General features: G+C 45.6%; 1 long non-coding RNA gene across 1 annotated transcript in view; it reads left to right on the top strand.

Moving 5' to 3' along the window:
- Window positions 1-23,462, top strand: part of LOC136709216 (uncharacterized) — a 52,861-nt gene extending 29,399 nt beyond the window's left edge. The window contains exons 2-3 of the long non-coding RNA XR_010804461.1: window positions 22,565-22,725; window positions 23,054-23,462. This is a non-coding gene — a long non-coding RNA (uncharacterized lncRNA). The remainder of the gene's footprint in view (window positions 1-22,564; window positions 22,726-23,053) is intronic.
- Window positions 23,463-23,697: the final 235 nt, after the last annotated feature.

Genomic DNA, 23,697 nt, shown 5'->3' with positions numbered 1-23,697 from the left:
TAAAAGATACAGTCGCTTCTTAGTCACACACACCGCTCCACCTTAAAAGATACAGTTGCTTTTTAATCACACACACCACTCCACCTTAAAAGATACAGTCGCTTCTTAGTCACACACACCGCTCCACCTTAAAAGATACAGTCGCTTCTTACTCACACACACCGCTCCACCTTAAAAGATACAGTCACTTCTTACTCACACACACCGCTCCACCTTAAAAGATAGTCGCTTCTCACTCACACGCACCGCTCCACTTTAAAAAATACAGTCGCTTCTCACTCATACGCACCGCTCCACCTTAAAAAATACAGTCGCTTTTCACGCATACGCACCGCTCCACCTTAAAAAATACAGTCGCTTCTCACGCACACGCACCGCTCCACCTTAAAAGATTGTCGCTTCTCACTCACACGCACCGCTCCACCTTAAAAGATACAGTCGCTTCTTACTCACACGCACCGCTCCACCTTAAAAGATACAGTCGCTTCTTACTCACACGCACCGCTCCACATTAAAAGATACAGTCGCTTCTTACTCACACGCACCGCTCCACCTTAAATGATACAGTCGCTTCTTACTCACACACACTGCTCCACATTAAAAGATACAGTCGCTTCTCACACACACTGCTCCACCTTAAAAGATGCAGTCGCTTCTTACTGACACACACCGCTCCACCTTAAAAGATAGTCACTTCTTAATCACACGCACCGCTCCACCTTAAAAGATACAGTCACTTCTTAATCACACGCACCGCTCCACCTTAAAAGATAGTCACTTCTTACTCACACGCACTGCTCCACCTTAAAAGATACAATCGCTTCTTACTCACACGCACCGCTCCACCTTAAAAGATACAGTCGCTTATTAATCATACACACCGCTCCACCTTAAAAGATACAGTCGCTTCTTACTGACACACACCGCTCCACCTTAAAAGATAGTCACTTCTTACTCACACGCACCGCTCCACCTTAAAAGATACAGTCACTTCTTAATCACACGCACCGCTCCACCTTAAAAAATACAGTCGCTTCTCACTCATACGCACCGCTCCACCTTAAAATATACAGTCGCTTTTCACGCATACGCACCGCTCCACCTTAAAAAATACAGTCGCTTCTCACGCACACGCACCGCTCCACCTTAAAAGATTGTCGCTTCTTACTCACACGCACCGCTCCACCTTAAAAGATACAGTCGCTTCTTACTCACACGCACCGCTCCACCTTAAAAGATACAGTCGCTTCTTACTCACACACACCGCTCCACCTTAAAAGATACAGTCGCTTCTTACTCACACGCACTGCTCCACATTAAAAGATACAGTCGCTTCTCACACACACTGCTCCACCTTAAAAGATGCAGTCGCTTCTTACTGACACACATTGCTCCACATTAAAAGATAGTCGCTTCTTACTCACACACACCGCTCCACCTTAAAAGATACAGTCGCTTCTTACTCACACACACCGCTCCACCTTAAAAATTACAGTCGCTTCTTACTCACACACACACACCGCTCCACCTTAAAAGATACAGTCGCTTCTTACTCACACGCACCGCTCCACCTTCAAAGATACAGTCGCTTCTTATTCACACACACCGCTCCACCTTAAAAGATAGTCTCTGCTTACTCACACGCACCGCTCCACATTAAAAGATACAGTCGCTTCTTACTCTCACGCACCGCTCCACCTTAAAAGATACAGTCGCTTCTTACTGACACACACCGCTCCACCTTAAAAGATAGTCACTTCTTACTCACACGCACCGCTCCACCTTAAAAGATACAGTCACTTCTTAATCACACGCACCGCTCCACCTTAAAAGATAGTCACTTCTCACTCACACGCACCGCTCCACCTTAAAAAATACATTCGCTTCTCACTCATACGCACCGCTCCACCTTAAAATATACAGTCGCTTTTCACGCATACGCACCGCTCCACCTTAAAAAATACAGTCGCTTCTCACGCACACGCACCGCTCCACCTTAAAAGATTGTCGCTTCTTACTCACACGCACCGCTCCACCTTAAAAGATACAGTCGCTTCTTACTCACACGCACCGCTCCACCTTAAAAGATACAGTCGCTTCTTACTCACACGCACCGCTCCACCTTAAAAGATACAGTCGCTTCTTACTCACACACACCGCTCCACCTTAAAAGATACAGTCGCTTCTTACTCACACGCACTGCTCCACATTAAAAGATACAGTCGCTTCTTACTCACACGCACCGCTCCACCTTAAAAGATACAGTCGCTTCTTACTCACACACACCGCTCCACCTTAAAAGATACAGTCGCTTCTTACTCACACGCACTGCTCCACATTAAAAGATACAGTCGCTTCTTACTCACACACACCGCTCCACCTTAAAAGATACAGTCGCTTCTTACTCACACGCACTGCTCCACATTAAAAGATACAGTCGCTTCTCACACACACTGCTCCACCTTAAAAGATGCAGTCGCTTCTTACTGACACACATTGCTTCACATTAAAAGATAGTCGCTTCTTACTCACACACACCGCTCCACCTTAAAAGATACAGTCACTTCTTACTCACACACACCGCTCCACATTAAAAGATACAGTCGCTTCTTACTCACACGCACCGCTCCACCTTAAAAGATAGTCTCTTCTTACTCACACGCACCGCTCCACCTTAAAAGATTGTCTCTTCTTACTCACACGCACCGCTTCACCTTAAAAGATAGTCTCTTCTTACTCACACACACCGCTCCACCTTAAAAATTACAGTCGCTTCTTACTCACACACACACACCGCTCCACCTTAAAAGATACAGTCGCTTCTTACTCACACGCACCGCTCCACCTTAAAAGATACAATCGCTTCTTACTCACATGCACCGCTCCACCTTAAAAGATACAGTCGCTAATTAATCATACACACCGCTCCACCTTAAAAGATAGTCTCTTCTTACTCACACGCACCGCTCCACCTTAAAAGATACAGTCGCTTCTTAATCACACGCACCGCTCCACCTTAAAAAATACAGTCGCTTCTCACGCACACGCACCGCTCCACATTAAAAGATACAGTCACTTCTTACTCACACGCACCGCTCCACCTTAAAAGATAGTTGCTTCTTACTCACACGCACCGCTCCACCTTAAAAGATACAGTCGCTTCTTACTCACACGCACCGCTCCACCTTAAAAGATACAGTCGCTTCTTACTCACACACACTGCTCCACATTAAAAGATACAGTCGCTTCTTACTCACACACACTGCTCCACCTTAAAAGATGCAGTCGCTTCTTACTGACACACATTGCTCCACATTAAAAGATACAGTCGCTTCTTACTCACACGCACCGCTCCACCTTAAAAGATACAGTCGCTTTCTACTCACACGCACCGCTCCACATTAAAAGATAGTCTCTTCTTACTCACGCGCACCGCTCCACCTTAAAAGATACAGTCGCTTCTTAATCACACGCACCGCTCCACCTTAAAAGATACAGTCGCTTCTTACTCACACGCACCGCTCCACCTTAAAAGATACAGTCGCTTCTTACTCACACGCACCGCTCCACCTTAAAAGATACAGTCGCTTCTTACTCACACGCACCGCTCCACCTTCAAAGATACAGTCGCTTCTTATTCACACACACCGCTCCACCTTAAAAGATAGTCTCTTCTTACTCACACGCACCGCTCCACCTTAAAAGATACAGTCGCTTCTTACTCACACGCACCGCTCCACCTTCAAAGATACAGTCGCTTCTTATTCACACACACCGCTCCACCTTAAAAGATAGTCTCTGCTTACTCACACGCACCGCTCCACATTAAAAGATACAGTCGCTTCTTACTCTCACGCACCGCTCCACCTTAAAAGATACAGTCGCTTCTCACTCACACGCACCGCTCCACCTTAAAAAATAGTCGCTTCTCACTCATACGCACCGCTCCACCTTAAGAAATACAGTCGCTTCTTACTCACACGCACCGCTCCACCTTAAAAAATACAGTCGCTTCTCACGCACACGCACCGCTCCACATTAAAAGATACAGTCACTTCTTACTCACACGCACCGCTCCACCTTAAAAGCTAGTTGCTTCTTACTCACACGCACCGCTCCACCTTAAAAGATACAGTCGCTTCTTACTCACACGCACCGCTCCACCTTAAAAAATAGTCGCTTCTCACTCATACGCACCGCTCCACCTTAAAAAATACAGTCGCTTCTTACTCACACGCACCGCTCCACCTTAAAAAATATAGTCGCTTCTCACGCACACGCACCGCTCCACATTAAAAGATACAGTCACTTCTTACTCACACGCACCGCTCCACCTTAAAAGCTAGTTGCTTCTTACTCACACGCACCGCTCCACCTTAAAAGATACAGCCGCTTCTTACTGACATGCACCACTCCACCTTAAAAGATACAGCCGCTTCTTACTGACACACACCGCTCCACCTTAAAAGATACAGTCGCTTCTTACTCACACACAGTTCTCCACCTTAAGAGGCAGAGCTTTTGGATGAAAACAAACAGATGGGGGAGTTTGTTTTTCTGTGAGAACAGTAGCTCTCCAGAAATGTCTGTGTTCCCTTGAAGTGCACATCCCTTAATTTTGAAAAGCTGGGATTAGCTGTGAGGGGAATATACGTTGCAAAGCTGTTCAAATAGATTTACCAACACCACAGAAGCCCTGACTATGAGTAGAAATCAGGATCCTCGATGTGTCCTACTTATGTCCAACTCTGACTTTTCATTGTAAAGTTTCTTAGAAACTTACCAGTTCTCATATTTTCCAGAAGACGCATTCCTCTGCTCCCCTCCATGTTCTCCACCCTGCCTATAGACAGCCTTACGGTTCAGAGACCAAGGGCCTGTATGCTTCAGGCCATCTCCCCTGCCTCAGTTCCTCACAGAGTACACAGCAGGCAGAGACGAGCAGGTCTTTGGGACAACACGACACCTGGGACGCTCCGATAGGGCACTGTGTGCCGGTCTGATGGCAGAATGAAGACATGCAGAGAGACGGAATGAAAGGGAAGGAGGTAGGAAGGGTTTGAGGAAGGGAAGGGAGTCGGATTATCTGAGCCACAACAGCCCTGCTCCCTCAGGTACGGAGAATTTAGTCCTGATCGTATCCGACTGAAGCATCTGCGAGCTGTGTCCGACCCCTGACCGCTGTCTCCTCTGTGAGCCGCCTGTCACTACAGGAACAGAAAGACCTAGTAATCTGAGCCTCACTGTGGGAGAAGGCAAACATGGTTAAGAGCAAAAGCATTAGACATCAGTGTCCTGCACGTAGGCCACACGTCCCCGACTGGGAGATCCTTTCCATTTATATTCAACGTCATGCAATGCTCTCTTTTTCTGTATTCATGTTACACTCCTAAGGAATTCCAAGCATTTCATATGGGAGCAGTGACTGGGAAAATCTAAAATCACTGCTGTTGCACGTGTGGGGTACAATACAATTTGAAAGGCAAAAAATTCAAGAAAACTTCTTCTGAATGTTACTGGATCATTTGGGTAACAGTGCTGTAATTGTGCATAGTGCATAGCACATAGTAGATATACCATATAGCATGTCGCATGTTGTCACTGTCCAAAAATTACATTCAATATAAAAAGAACATTATGAGCATTTTGGAGCATTTCTATTGGTCCATTAAACATGCATTTTTCACAGAGCGTTAACGACTGCTGCTCAGTTAAAATGGTATTGGGGAAAAAAAAAATCTTTGGGCAGTGGTTATTTGAGCAATGCCACTTTTGTTTCCGTAAAGAACCATTTTTGCTGATAGGTTTAAATAGGTTTAGAATCTTTGATGGATTTTTAAACCTTTAAAAGGTTCTTCACACTCACATTTCTTACACAAAAATGCTTCTTTATGAAACCAAAAGTAGTTCTTCTATGGCAAAGTCCTCGGATAAATAAATTATTTTTATACCTCACCTAGGGTTAGATGAACATCCCCTGTGTAAAAGGCATAACCAGGGCAAGCAAGAGACAATACACTCTTCTTAGTGAATGTAAAGAGCCCTACACTGTTTATCGTGAGTGTTTTTGTTTTGTTTTTCCCCATCATGGCTCTATATTTATTTTGTGAGCTGTGTTACTTGCCATTAGTTTATCAGCACCACACCAAGAAATACTCTGTAAATGTCTATAGTGATACATAAACTTGAATGGTTCCTACCAATTTGCTGCTGTTTAAAAGTAAAATAAGTGACTAGATGCTGTGTGTAATTTTGTTAAGACATTAGATCATTAGAGAACTGTTTTAAAGTTTAAAACTACAATAACTGGAAGCTGGCAGCATCCAAAATATATTATTTCTTCTAATTTAATTTGATCTCAGAGTAGTTGGGTGCTTAAAGGTACATTCATACTGTATCTGGATGTAGGTGAAAACCTCTGTATTGCGTCTGTCAGTATTTTAGTGGTTTATATAACTATATGTAGGAATTAATGGCTAATGGTGTTAATAGCAGTGATAAATAATTATTTCTTCTAAAGAATGTTAAAGGCTCAGTGCTGCACTCTGACAGCATTAAACCCAAGCTGTTGAAGCTTGTTTTGTCAGCTCTCATATCTGTAACAAAAAGCACCGGCATTTTAAGTAGAAAATAGAAAATCTCAACCTTAGGGAACATATATAAACAAATAAATTAACTGCCATTCATTATAATTGACTACACAGGGTTTGTTTATTTAGTTATTTATTTACTGGTTGTTTTAAATCGTCTGACACCCCTCTTAATTACATATAGATAAATACACGATAAAAGCTGAAGTAGATACAATTATTAAAATTGTTGTTGCATACATTAATTACACAGTCGTTGTGGGCACAATGCAAAGTAGGGTATTGTACCATTTTTGCTGGAAACCTGTTTTCTGTGGAATACTCTGTATATTATTCTTCATCACTATCTTATTTTAAAATAAACACAACCGGTCATGGACAGATTGAGTTTAAAATAAAGATCCAGTTGTTGAAACGAAAGCATCTGTTTGAATATTCTCTACATTACATTTTGGAAAATTATGGTAGAATTAGGAAGGTGTTTTATTGGTGGAATGTCTCCTGATAACATTCACATTAAGTATGGCTTCATGATGAGGACGGTGACAGGGAAAGTGGCTCATAAAAGCATTCACACTTAGAAACTCGATTAGTGATAATAGGAACGACAACAAATTTCATCATGAGCCTGAGGGAAGTGTGTGTGGGTGCATGTGTACTATGTGAAATGTAAATACATCCATTTATCATTTTTGGGTCGGAGATTTTGCAGTTGGAAAGAAATAACTATAATATAACGTTAATAATTGTGTTGATTGCCAATGCCATAAATATGATCACTTATCAGATCCCTGGTTTGTATATGAGGCTAATCTGTGCTCGGGAGACAGAATGAGACCGCTCATATACTTACACACCTTCTTAATCCTCCCCCACCCCAAATCTGTTCATGATGCAATACATCATTTGGGTCTCCATTTCCAGGCAATAAGTGTGATTTCTTACGTTCAGAGAGAGAGAGAGAGAGAGAGAGAGGGAGATTGAGATTGAGATTCTTCTTAGGCCGATATTACAAAATTCCCCGTAATCACTCACTGAGCTGCATTCCCGTCTGATCCGTGGTGTTTGTTCAATCGGACGCCTCATTGTCCTCCAAGGCTAGTCACAGGTGGCTGGAAACTAATTTGTGTGCAGTGAGATTGTGATGATTAATGTTTTAAATATTCAAATCATAGTATATCTTCTCTATTTCCTCCAGTGAGCACTAAAACACAGGCATTGCCTTTTTAACTAGACGCACCATTTAACCCTTTCCCTCACAGTGGACAGACATTGCTCAATTTACGCTGCAGTACGTGCTTCAGAACAACAGAGCTGTGTCTCCAAAGCTTTAGTGGATTACTATAAAACCTTTGCTCCAATGAATCCAATCCATGACGGATGACAGTGTACATGAACCTTTTGGCTTTGAAATATTTATTTAAAAAGATATTCATTCATTCATTGTCTGTAACCCTTATCCAGTTCAGGGTCGCGGTGGGTCCAGAGCCTACCTGGAATCATTGGGCGCAAGGTAGGAATACACCCTGGAGGGGGCGCCAGTCCTTCACAGGGCAACACAGACACACACACACTCACACACACACACACTCACACTCACACTTACGGACACTTTTGAGTCGCCAATCCACCTACCAACGTGTGTTTTTGGACTGTGGGAGGAAACCGGAGGAAACCCACACAGACACAGGGAGAACACACCACACTCCTCACAGACAGTCACCCGGAGGAAACCCACGCATATATATATATATATATGCTACTGACCACTCTGGTGGATGCCGTGCATCATTGGTTATATTTTAATGAGAACCAATGTGTGAATTGGCAGAAACAATACAATCATATATTCTCATTTAAACACTTCAGAATTTACAATTAGGTTTAAGGCACGTTTTAAATATGTTCTACTTTTTTATTATTTTTTTTTTCTTTCCACACTAGTGCCAACAATGTTTTGAACACAAAGAAGGGTCTAATAGAGAAACAGGAAACCCAAAGGGCTGCACACACTTTCCCAAAGAGACCAGCTTTACTCTTTTCCAGTGGTCAGTTTGTGACTGATCTCCAGGTTTGAGGCCACTGTTCAAATACTAAGGTATTTGAATATTCCTGTTTTAGTCTGTGACTAAGTGTTCACTGCGAACTCTGCCAGCCTCAGTTCAGTTCTGAGTACGTGTGATCATGCCACTATTCATGTGATCATGTTCCTGTGAGAGATTAATCATGGGCGATATCGTCAGTGTGACGCAGGGGAGCTGAAGTCTATGGCCGGGTTAGGACTGGGTGAGAAAAACACAAAAACACATTGTTATTGATGAAATTGTTGGTAGAAGCTAATGACTGGGCTTTATACTGAAAGGAATGGAGACAACTCAGTGACCTGTGATCTGAATGTCAAGAGTAGGTTATGAGACAGTTGTGAGGTTATTTCCATGTTTTCACTGACATTTGTGAAAATAAAAGGGCTGCTTTATTTCGCTGTTCAAGGACATATTACAAGATTGTGTCAATGGAGTAAAAAGAAAAAAAGCATATGTACAGCCCCCTATAAAAACACACTGTAGCTTGCATATTATTATTCAAATCTACACTGTAAACATTCTGCATTAAATGTGTTTATAAAACATTATAATGGGTCTAATATTTCAATATTTATAACCATGCCCTCTACAGCAGGGCAGCACCGTGGTGCAGCAGATGGTGTCTCTGTTACAGCTGCAGGGTCCTGGAGGTTGAGGGTTCTCTCTGTGTCTGCGTGGGTTTCCTCCGGGTGACTGTCTGTGAGGAGTGTGGTGTGTTCTCCCTGTGTCTGCGTGGGTTTCCTCCGGGTGACTGTCTGTGAGGAGTGTGGTGTGTTCTCCCTGTGTCTGCGTGGGTTTCCTCCGGGTGACTGTCTGTGAGGAGTGTGGTGTGTTCTCCTTGTGTCTGCGTGGGTTTCCTCCGGGTGACTGTCTGTGAGGAGTGTGGTGTGTTCTCCCTGTGTCTGCGTGGGTTTCCTCCGGGTGACTGTCTGTGAGGAGTGTGGTGTGTTCTCCTTGTGTCTGCGTGGGTTTCCTCCGGGTGACTGTCTGTGAGGAGTGTGGTGTGTTCTCCTTGTGTCTGCGTGGGTTTCCTCCGGGTGACTGTCTGTGAGGAGTGTGGTGTGTTCTCCTTGTGTCTGCGTGGGTTTCCTCCGGGTGACTGTCTGTGAGGAGTGTGGTGTGTTCTCCCTGTGTCTGCGTGGGTTTCCTCCGGGTGACTGTCTGTGAGGAGTGTGGTGTGTTCTCCTTGTGTCTGCGTGGGTTTCCTCCGGGTGACTGTCTGTGAGGAGTGTGGTGTGTTCTCCTTGTGTCTGCGTGGGTTTCCTCCGGGTGACTGTCTGTGAGGAGTGTGGTGTGTTCTCCTTGTGTCTGCGTGGGTTTCCTCCGGGTGACTGTCTGTGAGGAGTGTGGTGTGTTCTCCTTGTGTCTGCGTGGGTTTCCTCCGGGTGACTGTCTGTGAGGAGTGTGGTGTGTTCTCCTTGTGTCTGCGTGGGTTTCCTCCGGGTGACTGTCTGTGAGGAGTGTGGTGTGTTCTCCTTGTGTCTGCGTGGGTTTCCTCCGGGTGACTGTCTGTGAGGAGTGTGGTGTGTTCTTCTTGTGTCTGCGTGGGTTTCCTCCGGGTGACTGTCTGTGAGGAGTGTGATGTGTTCTCCCTGTGTCTGCGTGGGTTTCCTCCTGGTGACTGTCTGTGAGAAGTGTGGTGTGTTATCTCTGTGTCTGCGTGGGTCTGTGTCTGGGTAGGCTGGTTACAGACATTGAATGATTGTCGTGTAGGTACAGTATAAATATTAAATATGAATTTGCTCTTCATCGAAAGTGTTACAGAGAGTTTTGTATTAGCTTCAGTTTTAAGATGGGCAAATTATTTTGTAACAAATATTTCGTTGGAAAACCACTGGACAGAGACCCGTCCATCCTTGCAATGACTTGAAGGAGGGACAGCGCTGGACAGTACTTACTTTACCTGCTAATTTAGGATCGGGACTCCTACATTGTCTTCTCCACAGCTAGGGCTTCCATGTTCAAGAAGGGCATTTCTTTCCTAGCTGTCTACAAGAAAAAGGTGTCCATGTCCAACGAAGGTTTTCCTTCTGACATTCTGACTTGCCCTGGCCTTTCATTCTTGGCCTATGTCTGACGGGCTCTCGTGCCAAGTTTGGCTCTGTGGAAATATCAGAGAATGAAGACGTAGATGAGAAAGAGAAGAGTGATGGAGACCTTTCGTGAAAAAGTTTAAAAACCAACAGCTGCAAGAGCGAAGAGCCCCGACTGTTGGTGAGCAGTAGCTTGATATTTGTGTATTTTCCACATGTAGACATGGATGAAAACATGCTTGTGATTCTTCTATCCATAATTCACTGGGGAATCCCTCATTTTCCCAGCAATAGTTTCTAGTTTTCAACCGGTTTCGTCATGTTTTTTTTTTTTTTTTCACCTTTTGCCCACATTTGAAATTCCCACATTTATTTATTTTTTTTTTATTTCCCCCTCCCCCAATATTTTTGCTAATCTCTCTCTCCATCTTTATCTCTGCATGTCTTTCACCCCAGCACCTATCTCTGTCAACACATCCAGATGCAGCCTCGAGTAACAAATCTCCCTCAGTGCCGGGTCTCCAGATGGGACATCAGTGCCCTCTCCCGGAGCGAAGCAACAAAAGACGTAGTAGAAAATGAAGTGGGAGACAGGGGAGATGGAGAAATGAAGTGGTGGTTGTGCCTGCTGTAGCTGCTAATTACTCCCCACACCTCATTAGAACAGAACGAGTTGAAAGAAAGGAAAAACAATTACAGTATAGACAGAGAGGAAGGGGTGAAGAAATGTGAGAGAATCCTTCCCTTCAGTCTCTCTGCAGCTGAAGTACCCACAATCAAGTTCTCAACAGTGGCAGCGTACAGGAGAATAGCTCTAAACTCAAGGCTGATTCAGACTTAAGTGTTTTCACGTATGAACTCATGAGAAATTTCAGATGAACAGGGGCCTGTGAAACATGTTCAGAAGATACTCCGGGACATTAGAGGCTCTATTCACACTTTTGCTGACACTGAATTTAGGGAACTAAATGGACAAAACTGTGTAAAATCCAGGAAAAATGCTGTGGGTGTCCGCATTCTCACATTTCTGTACATTTCTGGGTCACTGAGCATGTGTGAAAGGGGCATTAGATACATTCTGAGAGGCTAGGGGCAAGTTTATGGGCTTTGGGTTAAGTGCTGGGATTAGAGTTAGGTTTATGATCATAGCTTTTGTTAGAGGATTAGGATCAAATTAAAGTTATGGTCAGGGTAAATACTAAGCGTAAAAAATTCAGATGCAAATATTAATTTTAAAATTCACATTGTTGCTTGCCTCAGAACGCGACCTATATAACTAGTTTTGTGGATCTTTACTGCATCTTTTGAACACAGCAGTAGTCCTTCACACTGTGTGAAAATATGATGATGAATGGACCAATAGAAATGCTCCAAAGCTACTCTGAATTAAATCTTCTTAAGTGTGGTGTGTTCTCCCTGTGTTTGTGAGGGTTTCCTCCGGGTGACTGTCTGTGAGGAGTGTGGTGTGTTCTCCCTGTGTTTGCAAGGTTTTCCTCCGGGTGACTGTCTGTGAAGAGTGTGGTGTGTTCTCTCTGTGTCTGCATGGGTTTCCTACGGGTGACTGCGAGGAGTGTGGTGTGTTCTCCCTGTGTCTGCGTGGGTTTCCTCCAGGTGACTGTCTGTGAGGAGTGTGGTGTTTTCTCCCTGTGTCTGTGTGGGTTTCCTCCGGGTGACTGTCTGTGAGGAGTGTGGTGTGTTCTCCCTGTGTCTGTGTGGGTTTCCTCCGGGTGACTGTCTGTGAGGAGTGTGGTGTGTTCTCCCTGTGTCTGTGTGGGTTTCCTCCGGGTGACTGTCTGTGAGGAGTGTGGTGTGTTCTCCTTGTGTCTGTGTGGGTTTCCTCCGGGTGCTCCAGTTTCCTCCCACACTCCAATAACACACACTCTTAGATGGATTGGCGAGTGTGTGAGTGTGTCACATTGTGAATGTCAGGGTGGTGTGATGAGTAGATCACGGGAAGCGGACACACTCGCTACAACACAGATGATTTATTTAAGCGAAAACACGACAAACGAACTTAACGAGAAACACGAGATAACATTAACGAACAGGAAACAGGGCAAGCTAGATGATCAAACATTTCAAAACACAAACGAAGTAGGGGGTCACGAAAAGGTGTAAGAGAACGAACTGGGAACGAGGAATCAGAAATGAGAAACACTAAGAAGAACCATGAGCATGAAACAAACAAAGAAAACAAGCAAACAGACAAAATCAAAATGACCGATCCCAGGAAGTGAGGGAAGAGGGCTTAAATACATGAACTTAACAAGAAACAGCTGAAACGGATAACCAGGGAAACGATGAGGAGGCGGAACAAAGGCGGAGCTAAGTGAAACATAAACAAAGCCATGTGCAGAGACAGGAAAACAGGGAAGAGAGCCAAATAGAAAGGGGAAAACAAAGCAGAAAGTGTCAAGATGTGACAGACGCCCCCCCCAAGACACGCAACTCCCGGAGCGTGAAAAACGAGACTCTCCAGGAGTTGGCGCAGGAGGGGGCCAGAAGAACCAAAAACAGGAAACCAAAAGATTCAAGACAAGATAGGAAATGGAGATGGGAACAAGGGACTAGACTTAAACGGACACTTGACAGAACTAGAGAGAAGAGACGGAGATAAGGCAGGAGAAAACACACGTGACTGGACCTTGGGCTGAACACTGAACGGGGACTGAGACAAAACAGGAGCAGATACACGTGACTGGACAGAGGACTGAAGAGGACTAACAGGGAATTTGACATGAGACTGGACAAAGGGTTTAACTGGAAACTGGACTGGGCTTACAGGATACTGGACAGGAGGAAAGGGAACAGGGACCATGACATTAACAGGAACTGAGACAAACACGGTGACAGGGACCGGAATAGAAACAAAAACAGACAAAGGCACAGGGACAAGGACAGAGACAGGAACCAGAACAGGGACAGAGACAGGGACAAAAACAACTGGTGGGTGCCCAGGACTGGCAAAAGTCTGAGGGACTGTCCAAGGTGCCAGCCTGGGCACAGTTCTGGGGATTGGCCTCGAAGTCCTTGGTGCCGGAGCCACAGTCACAGGTTCAGAAATGGCCGGAGCCACAGTCACTGGCGTAGGAACGGCCGGAGCCACAGTCTCATGGGCAGAAACGGCCTTAGCCACAGTCTCATAGATAGGAGCAGCTGAGGGAGCAGTACTCACGGAGACTGGAGACCCTGCGACGACGTCCACGGAGACAGGGGAACCTGCAGTGACGTCCAAGGAGGCAGGCGGAACTGCGACGACGTCCAAGGAGGCAGGCGGAACTGCGACGACGTCCAAGGAGGCAGGCGGAACTGCGACGACGTCATCCACGGAGGCAGGCGGAACTGCGACGACGTCATCCACGGAGGCAGACGGAACTGCGACGACGTCATCCACGGAGGCAGACGGAACTGCGACGACGTCATCCACGGAGGGAGAAGGATGTGCGACGTCATCCAAGGAGTCAGGAGGATGTGCGACGACGTCCACGAAGGCAGAGGAATCTGCGACGTCGTCCACGGAGACTGGAGAAAGTGTGACGACGTCCACAGAGGCAGAGGAATCTGCGCCGTCGTCCACGGAGACTGGAGAAAGTGCGACGACGTCCACGGAGGCAGAGGAATCTGCGCCGTCACCCACGGAGACTGGAGAACGTGCGACGACGTCCACGAAGGCAGAGGAATCTGCGCCGTCGTCCACGGAAACTGGAGACAGTGCGACGACGTCCACGGAGGCAGAGGAATCTGCGACGTCGTCTACGGAAACAGAAGAGGCGGGCGTCGCTCCTTCGAAGACAGGAGAAGCGGACGCCGCCTTCAAGGAGAGCTCCAGGCGTGCCATGAGGCCTGTAAGCTTCTCCTGGAGGTCAGGAGTGAGCGCAGAGCGGTGTTTAGGAACTGGGGTCCTAGCGACGACGTCCACGGAGGCAGAAGAATCTGCGACGTCGTCCATGGAGACAGGCGCGGCCGGAGGCACCGCGCTCAGGGAGACAGGCGCGGCCGTAGGTGTTGCGCTCATGGAGACAGGCGCGGCCGTAGGCGTTGCGCTCATGGAGACAGGCGCGGCCGGAGGTGCCGCGGGCACGAAGAGAGGCGCGGCCGGAGGTGCCGCTCTTTCAGGAACAGGAGCGGCCGGAGGTACCGCTTTTACGGGAGCAGGAGTTAAAACGCCCAGCGAGGCAGGTGCTCGTGCTGCTCGCCGAGCACGAGTTGAAGATTTAGCGGGTTTAGGCGCACTCTCGAGGGACTTCTTTGAACTTAGTTCCCCCGGAGATGCGCCTCTGTTAGCCTCATCTCCCATGTCCTGTGAACTGAGGCTAACAGCCCTTGTACATAACGCCCCCCCAAAAATCTCTCCGGACCTGAGGGGGTAATTCTCTGGAGCTGGATTTTCAGCCTGCTTTCTCCTCCGGCTCCGTCGATTCCCGCTGGAGGACTCACTCGATTCCTGAATCGAGTCTTCTGTTCGGGGGAAAGGAACCAACCCGGAAATGCGCTGAAGCCGTTGACTCCATTCTGAAGCCGCTTTCAACGCCTCCTCCACGGGATCTTTGCGGAACGGGGTACGGCGAATTACACCTCTCCTAAACGGGTAGTCCGTGCTAGCTGTGTCCATTTTTGGATCGGTCATTCTGTCAGGGTGGTGTGATGAGTAGATCACGGGAAGCGGACACACTCGCTACAACACAGATGATTTATTTAAGCGAAAACACGACAAACGAACTTAACGAGAAACACGAGATAACATTAACGAACAGGAAACAGGGCAAGCTAGATGATCAAACATTTCAAAACACAAAACGAAGTAGGGGGTCACGAAAAGGTGTAAGAGAACGAACTGGGAACGAGGAATCAGAAATGAGAAACACTAAGAAGAACCATGAGCATGAAACAAACAAAGAAAACAAGCAAACAGACAAAATCAAAATGACCGATCCCAGGAAGTGAGGGAAGAGGGCTTAAATACATGAACTTAACAAGAAACAGCTGAAACGGATAACCAGGGAAACGATGAGGAGGCGGAACAAAGGCGGAGCTAAGTGAAACATAAACAAAGCCATGTGCAGAGACAGGAAAACAGGGAAGAGAGCCAAATAGAAAGGGGAAAACAAAGCAGAAAGTGTCAAGATGTGACAGTGAAGGACTGGCGCCCCCTCCAGGGTGTGTTTCTGCCTTGTGCCCAGTGATTCCGGGTAGGCTCCGGACCCACCGCCGCCCTGAACTGGATAAGGGTTACATACAATGAATGAATGAGTAAATATTTTTAGATTGACTTGTTATTTTGAAGATACGCTATTATTTGGACAATAATAATATAATTGCCCCATTTTCACGATTAGTTGATACGTATTGTGCAGATCCTGGGAGTGGTCTTTAAGTCAAATATTCACAAATTCACCTTCAAACTTTAGTTCAATTTTCCCATAATCTCCCCGTGCCTTGTCCTTGACCGTATCTGTCCATTGATGACTCTCCTGAGCGCTGAAGTCTGTCTGTAACTCTGTTTTTATCTTGCTCTTAGACTTTTAGATTATCTTCCCCCAAGTGAACAGACCTCATTTGACTCTGTGTGAATGTGAGCTGGACTTTCTCGAGCCTCTCTCCACATAAAACCACTAATAGCTCTGTGAAAAACCCGTCGCATGATTGGCCTCCGTCACGGGCGGCACTTAAGACTTAACTATAGCTCACTCAGGCTGGTCGTCGTCCTCGTCGGCCTGTTTGGAATGGCCAGCTCCTGCCCATTACTCTTCTCTCCTGACTCTTTTTATGGCCTGATCATACTGTTAAACCTCTGGCACACTCCTCCGATGGAGCACTAAATGGCTTTTTGCCCCAAGACTCCCCTCGCTCTGTCAGTCAGGCTCTCTCTCTCTCTCTCTCAGTATATCCTTCCTTCCCTCAATGTAACTTTCTCTTCCTATCAGGCTCTAGAGCTCTCTGTCTGTCTTGCGCTTGCCATCTTGCTCCCTCTCTCTCTCGTCATTCTGTCTCCCTCAGGTTCTGTTCTCCCTCCTGACACCACCTGAGCTGGATGTTTTTGGTTGCTTTCACACTTTTGAGAGTTGCTAGATTTGCAGATTTGCAGGCACCTTTGGTTCCTATTGGACTGCAGATGATATCAAAATTAGTGCTCATAAGAAGAGGATGTGTATGTCCTGGGGATGTGCACTGGTAGCTGAATACTTCGTTAACTGTTTAGGGGTCGGTTTGAATACTGAAATAATTTGAGTATCTCTTAACACTGGATCATGAAGCCATTAAGAAAACATGGCACACAAAAGGAATACATCTCATCATTGAGTACTTTGACTTAATGCAGCATGAGAGAGTGGAGCTGAGCAAGTGTCAGTGAGGACGTTTATTTCCAGACCACGAAAGAGCGATTCCCTCGCTCTGAAATAATCACAGCTCATCACAAAAATAACAGCGATCAGCTGCTCCTCACTTCTGTAGTAGGTTCTTTAAATAACTGAAAATCCCATCAGTTTTACTGCCCATCACAGAGAGAGTAGAAAAGCTGAACAAAGAGAGCTAATGCCACGAGAAAGGAACTTAAACGCCTGGACAGACTTAACCCGAGTCCTACCTCACGATAACTCACCATTACACACACGAGCGGAAACTGAACAATTCTGTTTTGCAGTTTGTTCTTCAAAACACTGCTCCACAGTGAGCTCCTCTCATACCAGTCTCTGCTGGGCTCAGAGAACACAGTCTAATAACGCACTGGCGTCCCCCTGCTGGAGGAAAGTGGCTTTGCAGTTTTAATTGTTGAGGTTTTTGGACTTCTATTGGTTAATCAGTTAACTGTTCATTAACTGTTGTGGTCACTCGAATATAAAAATGATTTGGAATTCAAATCCTTCGTTTGACCATGTGACAAAGAGCCAGTGAAGAAGCCAGAATACGGGATGTGCTTCTCTTCAACTGAGAGCTTTAAATTGGGCTTTAATGGTATGTGTGTGTGTGTGTGTGTGTGTGTGCAGATGGGCATATCCAATGCTTCTCAGAACGCCTAGAGAAGCAAGAAAGCAAGTCAGAATTAGAAAGCAAGTGGGAACGGCAGAATTAGGCCGTATCAAAGGCTGAGGTCTTCTTGGCTGCATTCTCGGCCAAGGGTGAGTTTATTACTCGTATGATCCTCGTTCCCCTCCAGGGCCTTATCTTTTTAATTTTCTCTTCACCAGGGTTGAGGCGGAGTGTTCCCTGCCGTTCGCAGACTAACAGCGCAGGGGGTGAAAAAGAGAAAGCAAGGCAGCAGACAAAGAGCAAACCTCTCTATCCATTTGTTCCAGGAGGAAAGGAGCGATTGGCTCGGACAGAGGAGAGTCCAGAGGCCAGTGTTTTAGAGACAGTGCTGTTTTGAGTGCTCCAGAAGCTTGTGATGGATTCCCTTTAAAGGGAAATAAAGCATGACATAGTGATTCCCAAAGAGGTGTCTGGGTGAAAGAGACTCGAAGCGCTGAATGCGTGATCACATAACGCTCCGGCAAATGGCATTCAGCTGTCAGCTGAAAAAAGGCACGAGGACTTCCATCCGCCGGTGCTGCATGGCTTTTAACTTCTGCTCTTAAACTGTGCTTAAGACAGGCAAACACATCTGATCAAAGCCCGTCCTCTTGAAGTCTAAACAGCCGTAAAAAAAAGAGAGAGGGAGTTTAAAAAAACAAAAAAACAGAGAACTAGATCTCTCCCTCTTCCCGTTTGAAGTGCTCTGTAACAGATGCAGCTCTTTCTCTAAATGATCTAAATGATGCTTTTTGACTTTCCCAAATCCAATAAGATAAAATCAAGGAGATGGATATTTCACCTGAAATGGCTTCTCACTTCAAACACAGGCCCCGAGTCCAGTCTCTGGAGCAGACACAATATTATGTGTCTGTTATATCTTCGTTATCAGGGCTGTGTGAAAGCAAGCACAGGTTTGAATGTGCAGAATGATGGAACTTCTATATGCCGTGGAAACCAGCTGAGTTTTGAGCGCTGTTGATGAATCAGCTTCAGCGCATTGGTTTTATAGCATTGATTATATGATCACGCCCACTTCCAGTGGCTCTTACTCTTTACCCAGTTTGCTGTACTTCACTCTATCACAACTACTTCAACTTCATAAGACGTTATTTATTATCTCATTAGTTGCATCCAGTGCAGTCCACATTAACCACTGCTCTAACCCATGCATTCGAGAAGTGAGCCAAAGAAAAGACTCATGAGCAAATGGTTGTGCTCATAAGTGCTCAGTTTGCTGCTGAGGAGTGAGTGTTTGGCTCCCCCTGCTGACCAAATGGTACATTAATAAGATTTTGACTCTTGGAAAACAACTAAAATAAGTGGCACGGTGGCGCAGCAGGTAGTGTAGCTGTCACACAGCTCCAGGGGCCTGGAGGTTGTGGGTTCGATTCCCGCTCTGGGTGACTGTCTGTGAGGAGTGTGGTGTGTTCTCTGTGTCTGCGTGGGTTTCCTCCGGGTGACTGTCTGTGAGGAGTGTGGTGTGTTCTCCCTGTGTCTGTGTGGTTTTCCTCCGGGTGACTGTCTGTGAGGAGTGTGGTGTGTTCTCTCTGTGTCTGCGTGGGTTTCCTCCGGGTGACTGTCTGTGAGGAGTGTGGTGTGTTCTCCGTGTGTCTGCGTGGTTTTCCTCCGGGTGACTGTCTGTGAGCAGTGTGGTGTGTTCTCCCTGTGTCTGCGTGGGTTTCCTCAGGGTGCTCTAGTTTCCTCCCATAGTCCAAAAACACATGTTGGTAGGCGAATTGGCAACTCAAAAGTGTGTGTGTGTGTGTGTGTTGCCCTGTGAAGGACTGGCGCCCCCTCCAGGGTGTATTCCTGCCTTGCGCCCAATGATTCCAGGTAGGCTCTGGACCCTGAACTAGATAAGGGTATACAGATAATGAATGAACGAATGAATGAAAACAACTAAAATATGTAATCACATGTGAGGTCAGGGGCGGGTAGGTCCCAGTTCCTGTTATTTTCACTGCATTGCACTGCACTGCATTGCACTGCACTGCATTTTCAGCCGACAGCTCTTCCCACTGTCTGCAGCCGCAGTTGGTGCAGCTCTCTTCCTCCATCTCTGCGAGGTTGCCAGGTCTTCAGCTGTGGGACTCATGCTTCAGCCCATGCTTCAAATTTTAGGGAGAAGCTGGATAAACAAAGAAAATGAAACAAGCAAAAAAATAAATAGATTAAAAAAAAAACAGAACAAAAAGTGAATTTTCTTTGCCGAGAAGAAAAGGGTAAAGAATATCCTTTTTTCATCCGAGTGGCTCTTTTAGTTCTCATTTTTTCTTTAAAGAAATAAGGCCCACTGGCCCTTTTCATGCGTCTAGTTATTGTTTACCTTTGTGTAACTGCATAAGTTTTACAACCTTGGTCCTAATAACTATGTTCATGAGTTTGTTTCACGTTGTAGTTTAATAGAAAATACAATTTCATGATTATTCCACACTGACGTATCTATTATCATCATTACTTCCTTTTCTTAAGTGAGGTTGAGTGAGTTCATGTTACAGGGGAATGTCTAGTGTAATTCTGAAGCACAGTACTGAGGCAGTAGTGGTGTTTGTTTATCACAGTCACTTCACCGTTGCCCAGCACAGGTCTGAAACTCAACTTCTAAAGCCCAAGGATAACTTTGTCGTGCTTTTATAAACGGCAGATGAGCTGACTTTGCTTCTATTCTCTGCATCTTTGAGATGTCACAGAAAACATTTATCCTGATGTGTTTCTTTTGGACCAGCTCTTTGTTCCAGTCTATTCTTCGTTTTCAAATCCTTGGACCGGCAAGAGCACAAAATGAGAAACACCATGAGAAAGGAATCTTTTCAATCACGCACTCACATTGAAGACTGAGGCTCATCGGAATCGAGCTCAGAGGCGTGAGAAGAAAGAGAAGAAAGCATGCCTTCATTTCGCAACAAATGAGCGCTCCAATACGAGGAGGAATCAGCGGGCGAGATGTTTTTCTTCTGTGTGGCTCACCCTCGCCGTTACAGCAGAAAGACAGAGGTGCTCTGAATGAACGAGGGATGTTGTACAGATGCAGCACACTTTGCAGACCCCAGGGAAGCGCTCGATAGAGTCTTTTTCTTTTCTTTTCTTCTCTTTTCTTTTCTGACTGCCTGTTTTCACACACTTCCCAAGCCAACACACCCTGGCCCTTTGTTACCGTCTCAAACTAATTACAGGGTGTGTGTAAACCTAAGCAAGCTTCCGGCAGCTGAGTTAAGACACTTGGCCGTGTACATTGTGTTCATGAGTCAGTAAGAGATACAGTAGATACCAGTGTTTGATACGTTTACATATAGATTACCACAGAAGTAAGACGTCAGTGAAGATAATAAACATCTCAGTGGATTTACAGCAAGCCAGCTTCAATTAAAGCAGAACTTAAAGCTGTGTGTGTGTGGTGTTTAGTCTTGTTTTGTTCATAGACTAAAATGAGCTTCACTCTGTTCTTACTCTCCTCTCATATTATTTTATTCTGCTGCTTGGCCTCACTGCTTCATTCTGTAACTCTTTAAGAACCATGTGTATCTAGAGCCATCTAGTGGCAGCAGATAGAACAGCATCCTGGTCTCTAGTTTCCTCCGGGTGATTTCAGATATCATCACTGTCCAAAACAGTAACTTTTCAAGAGGAGGAAAACCCTTCTTAACTTTCGGTGGAAGTCAATGTAAAAACAATGTATTCCAAGTTTTTAGGCATTTTTAATTCTACAATTCTCTGTATTGTAGTGATCTTATTAATCCAGCTGTTTCACATCTGTTTCCAGCACCTAGACAGATTTATTCAACCTGAAAACCTTGTTGATTATGGAACACAGCACGGTGTCCAGTTATCTGCCATTCCTCAGTGCACTGACTGCTTTACATTACCTTACATTACCTTACTGGGACATTTCTGTGAGGATTTGATGGAAGTAGTTTCATTAGGGATGGCACATACACATGTTGGGTGTTTACTTCTGGAAACACTAGCTTCTTCAAATGGTGTGTCAGGGAGCTGGGTAACACTGGCATATTTTTATTGTTTCAGATCACTTAAGGTGGAAATGTCTCCAAACTCAGGAGATGGCTAACTGCATTAGCGACAGTGCTACAAATCTGAACACAGGAGTTACACATGAGTTTCTGTGGGAATTCAAACAGTGAATAAACACTTACAGAGAATTTACATTTCAGACACCAACAAGATACAGTTACTTCTTACTCACACACACCGCTCCACCTTAAAAGATACAGTCGCTTCTTACTCACACACACCGCTCCACCTTAAAAGATACAGTCGCTTCTTACTAACACACACCGCTCCACCTTAAAAGATACAGTCGCTTCTTACTCACACACACCGCTCCACCTTAAAAGATACAGTCGCTTCTTACTCACACACACCGCTCCACCTTAAAAGATACAGTCGCTTCTTACTCACACACACCGCTCCACCTTAAAAGATAGTCGCTTCTTACTCACACACACCGCTCCACCTTAAAAGATACAGTCGCTTCTTACTCACACACACCGCTCCACCTTAAAAGATACAGTCGCTTCTTACTCACACACACCGCTCCACCTTAAAAGATACAGTCGCTTCTTACTCACTCGCACGCACCGCTCCACCTTAAAAGATACAGTCGCTTCTTACTCACTCGCACGCACCGCTCCACCTTAAAATATACTGTCGCTTCTTACTCACTCGCACGCACCGCTCCACCTTAAAATATTTTAGAATTACTAACTAATTAGCTTCAGAAGGTAAACAACCAGAGAGGACAGTGTTTACCCACAATCATTGACATCCACTTTAATGCTGAGAACATGCTGTGAATCCAGTTAAACCTCCTCCTTTGTTTCCTGTTCAGTCCACTGTCGGTCCAGCTGCAGGAGGTGCTTTAATGCTGTGGACGGGACTGTAATTGACTTGCCGTGGCCCTGGTGGAGAAAGTGAGGATGAAACTGTCCCTCTCCTCCGTTTATCTCCATCTTATCTGACCACAGCACTCCTCTGTGGGAGCCCATCAAGGTCAATAAGGTGTTTTATTGAGTTACACACCACTGTTCTCTGTGTGTGTGTGTGTGTGTGTGTGTGAGGGGAGGGGGGGGGCTGAGGAAGAGGCCTAGCTTTGCAAACACACACCAGTACCCAGACTCCCTGTCTCTGTCTATACATCTATACAGATTAGACACATTTACAGAATGGTTACTCAGTTACTCAGTCCTCGCCCTCCATTTGATGATGTCCTCTGTACAGGGTTAACATTGTCACTAGCCGTTAACCTCACACTGGACTGAAGTTAGATCCAGATTATTATTAGGATCTGCCCTTGAATAGGTTTCACTTTGTTTTACAGTTCTGTTGCTTTAAGGAAATGGAGTCAGCCTCAGCACAGACTTCACCATCTCCATCCATCTTCTGACCCTCTGCTCTTGCCTGGTCTCACTGTACCTTATCAACAAACAATATTAGCACCAAGGTAATCTCATGGATCTCAAAGGACCCTGCGCTGTGGCAGAGCCCCCTGGTGACTCAGGGCATGTAAGCGTCTGTATACACCACCCAGCTGAGGGTACGGACCAACCAGCCCTGTCCTAACACACACCATTGTAGCTACGTAGGCACTCAGAGAAACTCACTGTGGTGGTACCCTTCAGGGAACACATTCCGTACCTTTAAAGGAACACTAGGTGAGATTTGTTTTATTTAGGCGCCCCCTAGTGTAAGGACTTTTTACAGCACTGTACTAAAATCAGTCAAAAGGAAGAGGGAGTGGGGGGGGTGGCTTCCTAACCTCCTCCAAAAGCTACATAGTGCTGTTTCTGCAGTGCTGAGCCCAGACAAAGGTTCGGTTCTGTCTATTACAGGTCTGTGAGGCATCACAATGGTTTTATAGCTGGTATTTTAAGGTAAACATTGTATGTAGTGTTCCTTTAATTATGGAACATAATTATACCATCTTCTATAAAAAAAAATTGCTGTTGATTTCATCATCTCCAG

Source organism: Hoplias malabaricus, chromosome 11 (genome assembly GCF_029633855.1).
Source record: "Hoplias malabaricus isolate fHopMal1 chromosome 11, fHopMal1.hap1, whole genome shotgun sequence".
Lineage (NCBI taxonomy): Eukaryota > Metazoa > Chordata > Actinopteri > Characiformes > Erythrinidae > Hoplias > Hoplias malabaricus.
This window is presented reverse-complemented; position numbering and strand designations above follow the sequence as displayed.